This window comes from Nanorana parkeri, unplaced genomic scaffold (assembly GCF_000935625.1).
Source record: "Nanorana parkeri isolate BGI_ZX_2015 unplaced genomic scaffold, ASM93562v1 scaffold39, whole genome shotgun sequence".
Classification (NCBI taxonomy): Eukaryota; Metazoa; Chordata; class Amphibia; order Anura; family Dicroglossidae; genus Nanorana; species Nanorana parkeri.
In genome coordinates, this window is record NW_017306307.1 from 1,145,280 (window position 1) to 1,157,413 (window position 12,134).

Genomic DNA, 12,134 nt, shown 5'->3' on the forward strand with positions numbered 1-12,134 from the left:
ACGAGGGAATGATCACTTTCAAACTATGTGACTTATATACATCATTGTGCTGCAGACATAACACATGGGCTATATATACTTTGATGCATAGTGAAGTCTTACTAAAACAATTTCAAGATGTGATGGCACTAAATGTTTTTAAAAGATAATTTTTTCTTCATTCCTTTTAAAGTGGCCATACATAACTAGTTGGTTTAGACTCAATCGCTCAAGCATCTGCATGTTCAAGATGCAAAATGATCATAGCAAATAAACTACAAATGTCTGAAAAATATAACAGATGTGCTTCAAAGTTTTGAAGGTCATGTTTAGTATAAATAATTAAATAAATGGAAGCATTAGAACCTCTGTCAGGTTTACATTGCTTCCCTCCCTGTCTTGGTGGTCAGGAAGTAAAGGGTAATAATCTCATCGGGGAGAGCTTTGAAAAAAAAAGTTGGCTAATAATATTAATAGGACAGAATGCTTCCTCCAAGAGCACATTCTGTTATTAAATGTTACTAATTGCACAAATCTGTGCAAACCCAAGACCTTTCCTAACCTTTACCCTGCAACTAGTACTTACATAACTCCCAATGCTCCCCAAAACTAGAAACATAACCTTTTGTGAAACTGAGAGGCAGAATCCAAGAGATTGTGGTGAAATTTTGGCATTTTGGCAAAATGTAAAGCTAGTTCTACCTTTGCCGACCCTGCTTTATGTTACACCCATATTAGGTCTTATTGGGCACAAAGTTAGTAATGTTACCGCACTTGTCATCCATTGATCTCTTCCTCCAGCTCCTTAACGGTAGATCTGTGGCTCTGTACAGACCTGGGGCTGGAGAAAGAGTGTGCAGGAGCCTATGCATTGCATTTAGACTACAATGCATAACAAATAATAAATTACAATTTTTATGAGTGCATTTACAATTTTTTAAAAAAAAGGTAGAATACGCCTTTGAGGACATGTTTGGTGATTTTTCAGGGTGCAATAGGTTTTAAACAACTCTTTAGGGTCCTTTCCACTATCTTCGATTTGTTCTTCTGTGAAAAAAAGCCATTCATTTGCTTCATTATTTTACTTTTTCCCCCCCACAGAATGAGAAAATTAAAGCAGAAAAAAAAGAAAATAAAAAAAATGTAGAGCAACAGTACACAATGATGGAAAAAAACACACATAGAGAAAGAGCACTGAGGGGCCTATTTATAAATGTTTTTACATAAAGTTAATTCAATTTTTACCTAGGATTCACACATTTTCCATAAGATTCCCATTGTGGGAGTCCTCCACATGCTGTCAGGTCAGTGTGCTGTGCTTTTCTTTTCCTTTCTTTTTTTCTTCTTTAAATTATTTACATTTATTTTTAAATGTTCCTGTTTTTTCCCCCCTTTTTCACTTGTTTTCCATTCTGCTTGGTGCCTTCGAGGTACCGAGCAGAATAGTCCAGCCAAATGCCGCTCGGCAGCATTCGGCTATTCACTCACTGCTATTCGCCCCTATGAGAATAGGATCCAGGTGTTGGATCGGCTGAGTCGAACTCCTTCTGCACTTCAGCTCAGCCAAACATGCAGAGCATGTTCAGCTGACCGAAGGCAGCTGATGTACGGCTGATTTTAGCCAATGCACAGCTGAAATCAGTCCGTTCAAGACTGAGGTGAATAGCCGAACAGCGTTCGGCTCACTTCACTTTGGCTGGGTTATTCACTTCGGCAGCTTTGTGGATAACCCTCTATATGTCTCAGATAATTGGGTACATATTTGGGTTTCAGTTAATATTTCTTCTTCTTTAATACTTTCTGATCATGATTTGGATAGAAAATCTCCAAACACAGTAACTGCACACATCAAAAAGTATTTCTAGAGGAGAAATCAAGTTTATTTACGAAAGAGGCAATTAAGCTTGATACAATTTTATGGGTGTTGTTTCCTTGTAAACATACCATTCCTCAGTATTTCATTTAACAGACTGAAGAACAATCTGTATGCAATTCTGACAGACTGAGATCAGAGGGTCTGCTGAATGATGGCATGCAAGCCAAACTATTAGCAAATAGTATAATCAGAAAAAGATCTTGGGATATTGACGTATTAATATCAATACAATAAAACTTTTTTAATAAAGTAATTTAAAATCATTTCAATTGCACAAAAGCCTAAAACATTACTATGCTGAGGCCTCAGCTAAATAACTAGTATTATAGTAAGAATATAAACAAAAATGTCTCAAATTGTATTGTAAATAAATCCACCTAAATACTCAGTCTAACAATGCTCAAATATGTGCAAATACTAATCTTGTGGTGTGTGACATCACCCTAACCCGGAGCTGTCAATGCAAACAAGCCAAACAGAATGCCCAAAAAATCATGGCACGCCATTACACATGATGGCACCATCTGCCTATACAGATGGCACAATGGTCACAGCATGGTGTAAAGACACTGACACCGACAGGCCACTCAGGTCCATGACAATAACAGATATATATGAAAATAGAAGGTTATGATATAAAATAATCTTATTGAAAAATGGATATTATTATCTTACAATATTATATGATAAACAAACCAGTAACAATACACATCCATGCTATAATTGTTAACAAAGAAAAATCTGTCATAAAACCACCACACATATACACTGCCTGGGCAAAAACAAAAAGGTCACCACCTGGATTTCGGCCAGTGTTACGATTTGGGTTTCTTCAGTTGGTCAGGTCTAGGTTCAGCAACGTTATGTGCCCAAAACATGAGGTCAGCTGCCTACCTGAATATACTGAATGACCAGGTTTTTCCATCAATTGATTTTTTCTTCCCTGATGGCACATTGGGCATATTCCAAGATGACAATGCCAGGATTCATCAGACTCAAATTGTGAAAAAGGGGTTCAGGGAACATGAGACATCATTTTCACACATGGATTGGCCACCACAGTGTCCAGACCTTAACCCCATTGAGAATCTTTGGGATGTGCTAAAGAAGACTTTACACAGTGGTCTGACTACAAGATCTTGGTGAAAAATGAATGCAACTCTGGATGGAATGTTGTGACATTGCATAAGTTATCAAAACAAATGTGTGCCTTAATCAAAGCTAAAGGCGGTCCAATGATGACTAAGGTGACTTTGTTTTGCCAGGCAGTGTATGTAAAAAATCTAATTCAAAGAAATGAGACAAAACCCATTGGCTGTGCATATCTCCTTGACGCCATTTGTGGAGCCAATGAAGGTTTTTTTTTTTACTCTTGAGACAATTACCTGATGCTCTTTTTTAGTCTTCATTCATGTGGTTTTCTCCTTCTGGTTGTCCTCTTCTTTTGGGGATCCTCATTTTGTGAACAGCTGCCGGAACAAGCCATCGGACCCAAATATTAGAGACTAAAGAAAGTCTAGCACCTCATCGCCACTAACCCTTTTACACAAAACATAATAGGTCATGAAGACCTGCTGTACGTTTGACCTTTGACCTATATGGCCTCAACTTGGAGATTTTTTTTTTTGTCAAAGTCACCACCCCAGGGATGGGAGTTAATTCTACCCAATGCTAGAAATAATACACCTTTCACTTGATGATGATCAAGCCCCCTTGTGAGACCAATTAAGTTAAATAAAAAAAGTTTAAAAAAGTGAAATTAAAAAAAATAAATACCCCCAAATTTTAAAGCCCCCACATACTTACATGAATGTGTGTGTGTGTGCACATGTAGGAAAACATTACACATTATGGCACACTTTTTGTGCCCTTCTCCAGCGCTGCGTGATACATTCGCTGTCCCCCATCCGCTGCTATTTCTGAGTTCATGGTCATTCTCTTCAGCCAATGTGTAGCCACTAATGATTTAACTCCTTTGCTTTCCCACAGGAGTTATATCATCCCCTGCACCAGACCCATTCATGACATTCTGGAGATTTAACATATAATCATTCGCCTGTAGTGTAGCCTTATCATCTTTGGGAAAGCCCCCACGTACATACACAAATGTGTGTGTGTGCAGATGTAGGAAAACATTACACATTATGGCACACTTACCTTTGTGTGCCCTTCTCCAGCGCTGTATGATACATTCTCTGTCACCCAGCCGCTGCTATTTCTGAGTTCATGAGCATTCTCTTCGGCCAGTGGGTGGCCACTGAGGATGTAACTCCTACGCATGCGCACAGGGGTTATATCATCCCCTGCACCAGACCCAGTCACGACATTCTGGAGATTTAACATATAATAATTTGCCTGTAGTGCAGCCTTATCATTTTTGGGAAAATCATAAGCAGTTTGGCATATGCCAAATCATATGGGGAAAGGCAAATGCAAAGAATCTTACAGTAAAATCATGTTGGACCTTAGGGCAGGGAATGATGGAATATTATGTGAAATGTGATGTTTTTCATTAACCTATGTAAGAACATTGCCTTATTATTGTGGTTTATTCCCTTTAAGTTAATTTTTATAAGCATTATTTAAGATAAACATAATTGAAACATGCTGCAGTCCAACAGTAAGTACAGTTATATAAACAATTAACGTTGTTTGAACATCCAAACAAAAGTTCCCAATGGACACAATTTATTGGCAATAAAAAAAAGCATGTTATTCTATAAACAGAAATATTTCAGTGTACAAGGAAAACACTATAAATGAGATTATTCTCTGAAGTCACAGTCACATAAAGGATGTCTTCAAGTGAAGACAAACATTCCCTCAGGATGAAATGTAACTAATAGTTTCCTGTATTCATCCCATGCTATGGATAACTCATTAGTGATATTTGCATTTGTAAATTTATATAACCAGTGACAGTAACTTGTTTTTGCAGTTGAATTGAGCACTGGATCTCTATGTTCTATGTTGTGGTATAACATTTGTTGTATCCTATTCTATCTATAATTACATAATTAAATTAATATATTGAAGAAAAACTTCAGGAAAGTAGCTAAATACACAGATGGAATTCACAGATAAAATTGCTGTTTGACTGCAAAAGGATTTGTACTTTTGTCAGTTTGTATTTCTGTCCATCCATTAATTATATCCCATATAATTCATACGGTGATGCCTTCTCTCCACCCTCAGCCTGCTGCCTGGACAGTGAAAAGGCCACAGACTTATGAGACCATCCTTCTGTTCACCCTGCCCTCTTCTTCTATCAGCATGTCAACACGTTTGCATGTAGACAGTGTGATTGGTTCCCAGTCCTGCCCTACCCTCTACCAGTGTGAATATTGCTGTATATGTGATTGCAAGAGGCTGATACCAAGTTAAATTCAAGAACTTACCCTGGTTACCAAGTAAAATTCAAGAACTTACCCAAGAACCTACCCTAGCAATTGATTGATGCAATAATGAATATATATAGCTGCCATAATTTGTGTATTTGATATCTGTCTAGAGTTTAGCTTTAATCACAGGTCAGTCAAGTGAAATGTTAGAGTTTTTCTATGAAAGAAAGACATTTTGATACTGTAATGGAACTCCCAATCGGTCCTTTAAAAGTCTTGAATAGGGATAAGCAAAGGATGGATTTTGGTGAATCCATAACAAAAAATTGGGAACGGCAAATTCTGTTGCAAACCCAGACTAAAGTTAAGGGGAGGTGAATTTTAGCAAGCAATTGTGGCCCCCTTGTCGGTCTGCTGTGCAAGCTATTGCATCACAAATAGCATAGGGAGCTGGGCACTGCTGTGGTAGGCCTGCACCAATACAAAAATAGTACAGTACATTACAGTGTGATTCCATTTTTCTCCCTGCCTCCTCAATGCTCTTTTTTTGGTCTTTAATTATGGTTAGAATTGGTTCTACCAAGGGTCATGGGACTGGTGTCAGTTACTCTCTCAGCTATCCCTCAATATTTCATAGTTGTTCTGCAATAAACGAATGTAAGAAAAAAGAGTGATGAAACAATTACCCTTTCTTTAGAAAATAATGCTGAAGAAATTATGGTTTCACTGAAGACATGGATCAATGCTGAGCCAGCTTTATAAACTTTAGCCCACCAATTCCCCTTCTAAGGAGACTATATCATGACTGGGGAAAAAAGTTTGCACAGTAATTATCACTCTCTAGATGCTCCAGTGCTGCCCTCCTTGTCCTTTTCCATCCTCCAGTGACCAACATTATTCAACCCACTTTCTGTGAACCAAAAGCATTATGGACATACTGTATGTTCTGAGGGTACATCATCATGTCAGCCTGAACTCACAGTAAAATGCTGCAAAAACAGCTCTGACATCATAACCTGAGAGCCATTCTGTGCAGCATTGAGGACTGCCCACAGCCAGAAAACTCATCATTTTATAATTTTCACATGTGCAGTGTTCCATCTGGGGGTGGGGAACTAGAGTTGAGTTTAACATAGCAGGACTTGGAGGATAGCTGAGGGCGACATGTTGTCTATAGGTTAACTTTAAGCATTTTGGGTCTTCGGTTATTAATATCTAAATATTAGACATGTAACCCAACACTGCTGATCGGAACAGATATCCCCGTTGTGATGCAATGGAGGAACAAATTGAAATTACCAGACCCATGTTGGTCTATGGGAAATCAGATGTAAACAGACCTGTGTCCATTTACATCAGATCACCTTTGAACCAGCACGATCAGGTGCGGCAAAACAGAACTCTGTTGCGTTTCTTTTTCCAGACCCGGCCAAAGTTGGGGGAAACCAGTTGTAAATGGATACCCAAACGTTTAAATCCGGCTGCCCATAGACTAACATTGGGCTTCTGATCAGATCCACCAGAAAAACTGATGTGGACCTGATCAGAAAGCCTGTGTGAAAGGGCTCTTACATGGGTTTCCTTATCAACAAATATCATCACACTATTTTTATTATCAGGTCACTGCTGATCACATGGCTTTTGTCCATTTGTATAACAAGATTATGGGTCAGTGTTCCTGTGTTTCTCAATATGAAATGTCAGCTAAAAAAGGACTGCTTTTGGCACATAAACAGGTCAAAGGTAGTTGAAAATAACTTCCTGAACCACCAGCAGTCATTTGGAGCCTTTCCAACCACCCAAAACCACCTTAATTTCATCTTCCCAGTTGACCCCAATTCATTTTACCAATATGATGAATTTGAGCAAAATGTCCCAATTTTTCATAAAAATTTCTGTAAATAATGAACACAGAAATTTGCTCATCCCATCTCTCCAAAGTGAGAGGAATTCTCTTAGACAGTTGTTACCAGAACAAGGTTCACATTGGAAGATTTCATCTTACCTCCTGTCCAAGAGACAGCTGTAAAATTAATTTTCCATCACTGACAATGTTCACCAGGACAAATAGAGAGGGTGAATCTCCCCAGTAGTGACACAGACAGCAAAAATAAATAAATCTATAAAAAACTCTTTCCTACGTTGTCAAAATGTTTTAGGTACACTTTAAATATTCAAAATGATAAATATATTTCAAATATTCAGAGCAAGGAGATCTAAAACAGTTACTGGAACCAACCCCACTATCCCCATTGTCAGCAAACATAGCACATGTGATTGCCAGAACAAGTTGGCTTTACTTTTTGGTCTTAAAAGGCTTACATAAAACGTTTGTCCCACCCTGGAATTTGTCCCACCCTAGGGCTGGGCCTCTGAGGCCATTCCACAGATCCAGGCCTCACTACATTCTATACACAAACAAAACAACACTATTCTGCTAAAACTCTACTTTATGACACAAATTACTTTTAGACCAACATATATTACCGGCTCTCCGCTACATAAACAACCTGATGATTACTAATTACCGAGACTCTGGACTGGAATATTAACTAATTTAGTTATGAAGTGTATTTATCCATACAAATAAGAATAGAAATAATTAAGAACATTGGCCGGTCTTGAAATTCCCTAGAATGGATGGTGCATTGGAAACATTTTCTTAAGTCCTCGCGTTTTAAAACTAAATTAATCATCATTATTTTAATAAAGCGAGCTACGGTTCCTATGGTTTGTTTTAAGTATTACACACAAGCAGTGATGATATTTTTTCAAGATTAGTGATAGATCGACTTTTCTTTTTTCTGTTAATAAAGAAAGTTCAGTAGAATGTTTTTATTACGACAAAATCTTCACTGTATGTTCATTAATCTGTTCCTGAGCAGCTGTACTACCAGAGGGTCCATTGAAATGCACTGTAAACTGCTCTCTCCCTCAGGGAAGTCAGAGCTGGTGTTTCCTCTTCCAGACAAATAATGGTTATCGCTGCAGTATGAACTTTGTTACAGTAAATGTAATGATAAAGATTCTGTTACTTCGTGTTTCCAAAGAGTTGTCACTCATCATCTGTTGTCGGAGAGATTAAAATGACATTTTATGTTTGGTGAAAGTCTTTTATGAACTGCAATGTTGCTCACGTGCTTAGCTGCAGTCAGGAGTATGAAGTTCATGTAGAAAGTAAACCAGATAACAGAGGTTATAGGTTTTCCAGGAAAGCACACACTCCAATCAAAATTGAAAATTACATTGTGGATTTCACACAGGGGGACCAGTTCTACCAGCCGAGATCGTTTTAATCCAGGCATAGCTGTGGGTTATAATATCTCTCTGTGCAAAATAAACCTGTTGGCACTTTAAAGATCACACACTGACTCTAAAGTTAAAATGCATCAGGGACGTGCGGTCAGGGGAGGCAGGTGAGGCAGAGCCTCACCTAGAATTATGGAGGAAAAAGCTGTCAGCTTCATGTCTGTAGCTGACAGCTTTTTCTCCATTCAGATCGGCATCTAACAGGATACACAGCAGGGAAATCTTCCCCGCTGTGTAACCTGTCACGGAGCCTCAGCAGTGAGGAGCAAGTGAGGGACAGGGAGGCTCCTCCCTGTCTCCTCCCTTTTTCCTTTTCCTTTACACATAATAAAATGTATCTATAGGCAAAACTTTTATTAGGCATGGGATAGAGCAGGGAAGGATACAAACCAGTATAAGGTTATTTTTTGCAATCTGTCCCACTGCTGAGATTTCCTTTCACTTCCTATCATGGAGACGCAACAGGGAAAGAGAGAAAATCTCTCTAAAGGGAGGAACACCGGATCAATTGTCCTAACTGGAGAAATTGCCCTCAGCTCTTACTCTATCCAAAATTTAAAAAAAAAACAGTTTACATGTCAATGTCAATCGGTTTACTGCACCTATGGTGGGATACTTGCACAGAATTTGAAGATGCAGTTTCAGTAAACAGACCTTTTCCAACTTAAACTTAATTTGAAAAAAAAATCAGCATGTGCATTTCTCTTTGAGAAAACACTGTGCCTAGTTTGAAAGGCATCAGATTAAGAGTATGTCCTTGCTGACTGTAGAATAAAGTAGTCATTACTTTGCATCTCAGTGTGCGGTGTTCCTGTTGCTATTAATTTTGATGTGCATTGGAATGGATGCTCTCTATAGAATAAAAGCAGGTAAGAATACAGAATTTGCAGTAAAATTTGCTAAAATCCTTGCAATCAATCAAAACAACCTGGAAGGGATTGTTTTCTGCTTACCACAGTTAGAGTTTCACGTTATAACACATTTTGATACTGTTAAAAATATATTCAATTATTCTACACGTTGAGGAGCTAAAATACGTATACTGTATAATATAAATATTCTCCATTCTCAAACATTTAGGCTTTGACAAAAACAGAATTTCTCTGCTGTTTGGTGAGAATAACAGACATTGTTTTCTTTACGGCTCCTTCTAAATATTGTTAAAAAATACCGTCCTATCTTTGTGCTCTTGGAATGTAAGCAAAAGATCGAGTATCATAGCAGCAGGGAAGTCCGTGTTCCAATATGAAGCAGCTTATCGTAAAATCAAAAGATTATTGAATGCTGAGAATCGTGGGGTTTGGATTGGTTCTGTTTTCAGTGATTTTCTAGATAAGTCTGAAATGACACACTTGCAAAGTAAAACACACAAAATAAAACACCAAGAATGTGAAAAGTATATTTTCTGAGGCATATATAGCAGTGGAAAAGCCTGACTTAGAACAATAGCCCATTGTTTAGACTGTTGTATTGAACACCTGCAGATTTAGAATCTAATCTGTTTGCAGCTTTTCAGGGTGGAATTTCAGGATTTGTTTGGTTTTAGCTGGTCTTAGTTATTTTGCCTAGGCAATGACATACGTTAAAAATGCAATTACATTTGAAGGACGGGATGTTTGGTAGAAATTTAAATCTGAATGGTAAGTTTAAACTGATACAAAATGGAGCTATCATATTTTTGCTGATTTTTTTTTGTATCTAACATGTAACAATGTTCTGAGTATATGGGTCTTGCTTTTCCTTGAAGGGAAACAGTAGTATTTTATATCTAAATATCATTAGATTAATCTGAATGGGCCTTTTTTTTTAATTGTAATGTTTTTAAAAACTTTTTTTCTATATGGTTTGTCTATAGGTATAAATATGAAAGAGAAGGAAGGAAGGAAGGAAGGAAGGAAGGGGGAAATAAGGAGGGGAGCACCCCACTGGGACATCATCACGCACAATACATCATCATGCACGCGCAACATCCTCACACATGCACTCATCTTGGTGATGGACGCTGGCAAAGGGAGGAGGGGACGTTCAACCGGCGGGATAAGGTATGCCACGTGATCTCCTCCTCTCTCGTGCAACTGTCGGGCTTTTGGTCCATGACCGAGTGGCACATTTTTAGAGGGGGTGACACCAAAATAACTGTCAGTCATTTTGATATCTCCAATGGTGTCACACGGTGCGGGCCGCACCCCTCGCACCCCCATTTGACACCACTGGAAGGAAAGAAAGAAATGAAGAATGAAGGAAAGAAAGAGGGAAAACATTCTTGTATGCATACATTACACATTTAGCATGAAGGTTTATCCTTACAGAATAATGGTGTAGTTGCTAATACAAGGAAAGTAGTTTGACAAAGTATATATTAAGATGTTGATGGTATTTCACCAAGGCTTTAAACATGCTGGTTTGACTTGTGTGTCATGGTTTATTCACACAGTATTTAATTCATAAACATCAATCAGTGAGTCTTATATGGAGGTGAAAATCACCTTGTATAAGATGCTTCTTTCAATTCAAATGTAGGCCTCGTTCACATGGATCTATGGTGGATCACTTTTCAGAGGGTGGTGGAGCAGCAGCTGTCCAGAATTCAGGAGGTGCTGATACTGCCACCTCCTGAAGAATATTTATTTTTCAATCCGAGTGGGAATTTTTTATTGTAATATCACACCACAACTGCATACCCACAGTCAATGTGACTTGCTGCATATTTTTTGCCACGCCATGATACCAAGCATCATGGCTGCGGCAATGTATCCAGCACTGTTCATCTGCCGTGCTACCATTGCAGCGGGCTGCTGGGGGGCAGTAAAACCGCACACCAGCCATGTGGTTTTACTGCCCCCTTGCCACCCGTGTAAATGAGACTTAAAGCATGTACGAAGTTTAAAATTAAAGTGACATCAAAAGGACATCAGAGTTCCTCTAATAGTACCAATATATGAATTGATCTAGGTATGAGAAATAGCAAACAAGGAATTTGTCAAAAAAATATTGAAGGGTGCAACAGTGGTATTGTTCCTTACTTTGTGGTCAACTGAAATATCAATAGAAAATACAATCTGAGTCACAAATCTAAACAATCAAAAATGGTCATTCAATCAATTGATCCTTGCACACATTATGGGTGTTTGTTCAAATGACCAGAAGCAATTAGCAAAGTTCCACCCACTGACTTGGTATGGTTAAAATCCATCTAGAACTTCCTAAATTGTTAAAAAAGGGTGTTTAGTTTGCGTTTTATATTTAATAAATTGATTCTTTCAATAATCATATTGGTATGTGTATGACCACCATAAAGGTTCCATGGCTTGTGTTTTCCTTGCCATGGGGATCAATCAAGACAAGAGGGTTATAAATGAGTTAAAGTTCCGCTATACATGAACTGCAACACTACCACTCCCACACCACTATAGATAAAAACTAATATTATAACACATGGGACCTAAAGTTGTAGTAAAGACACAGTCCAGCTGGAGGGTTCGGTAATACAGCAAATTTAGGAATACATCCCAGATGTATTACACCAATGGTGGAATTCATATCTGCTCATTATCATTACAAATACTGTGCAGATGATGAATGAACTGACTTGTTCTGACTTGTCTTCCGTTAATTTGGTAAGAATTCCC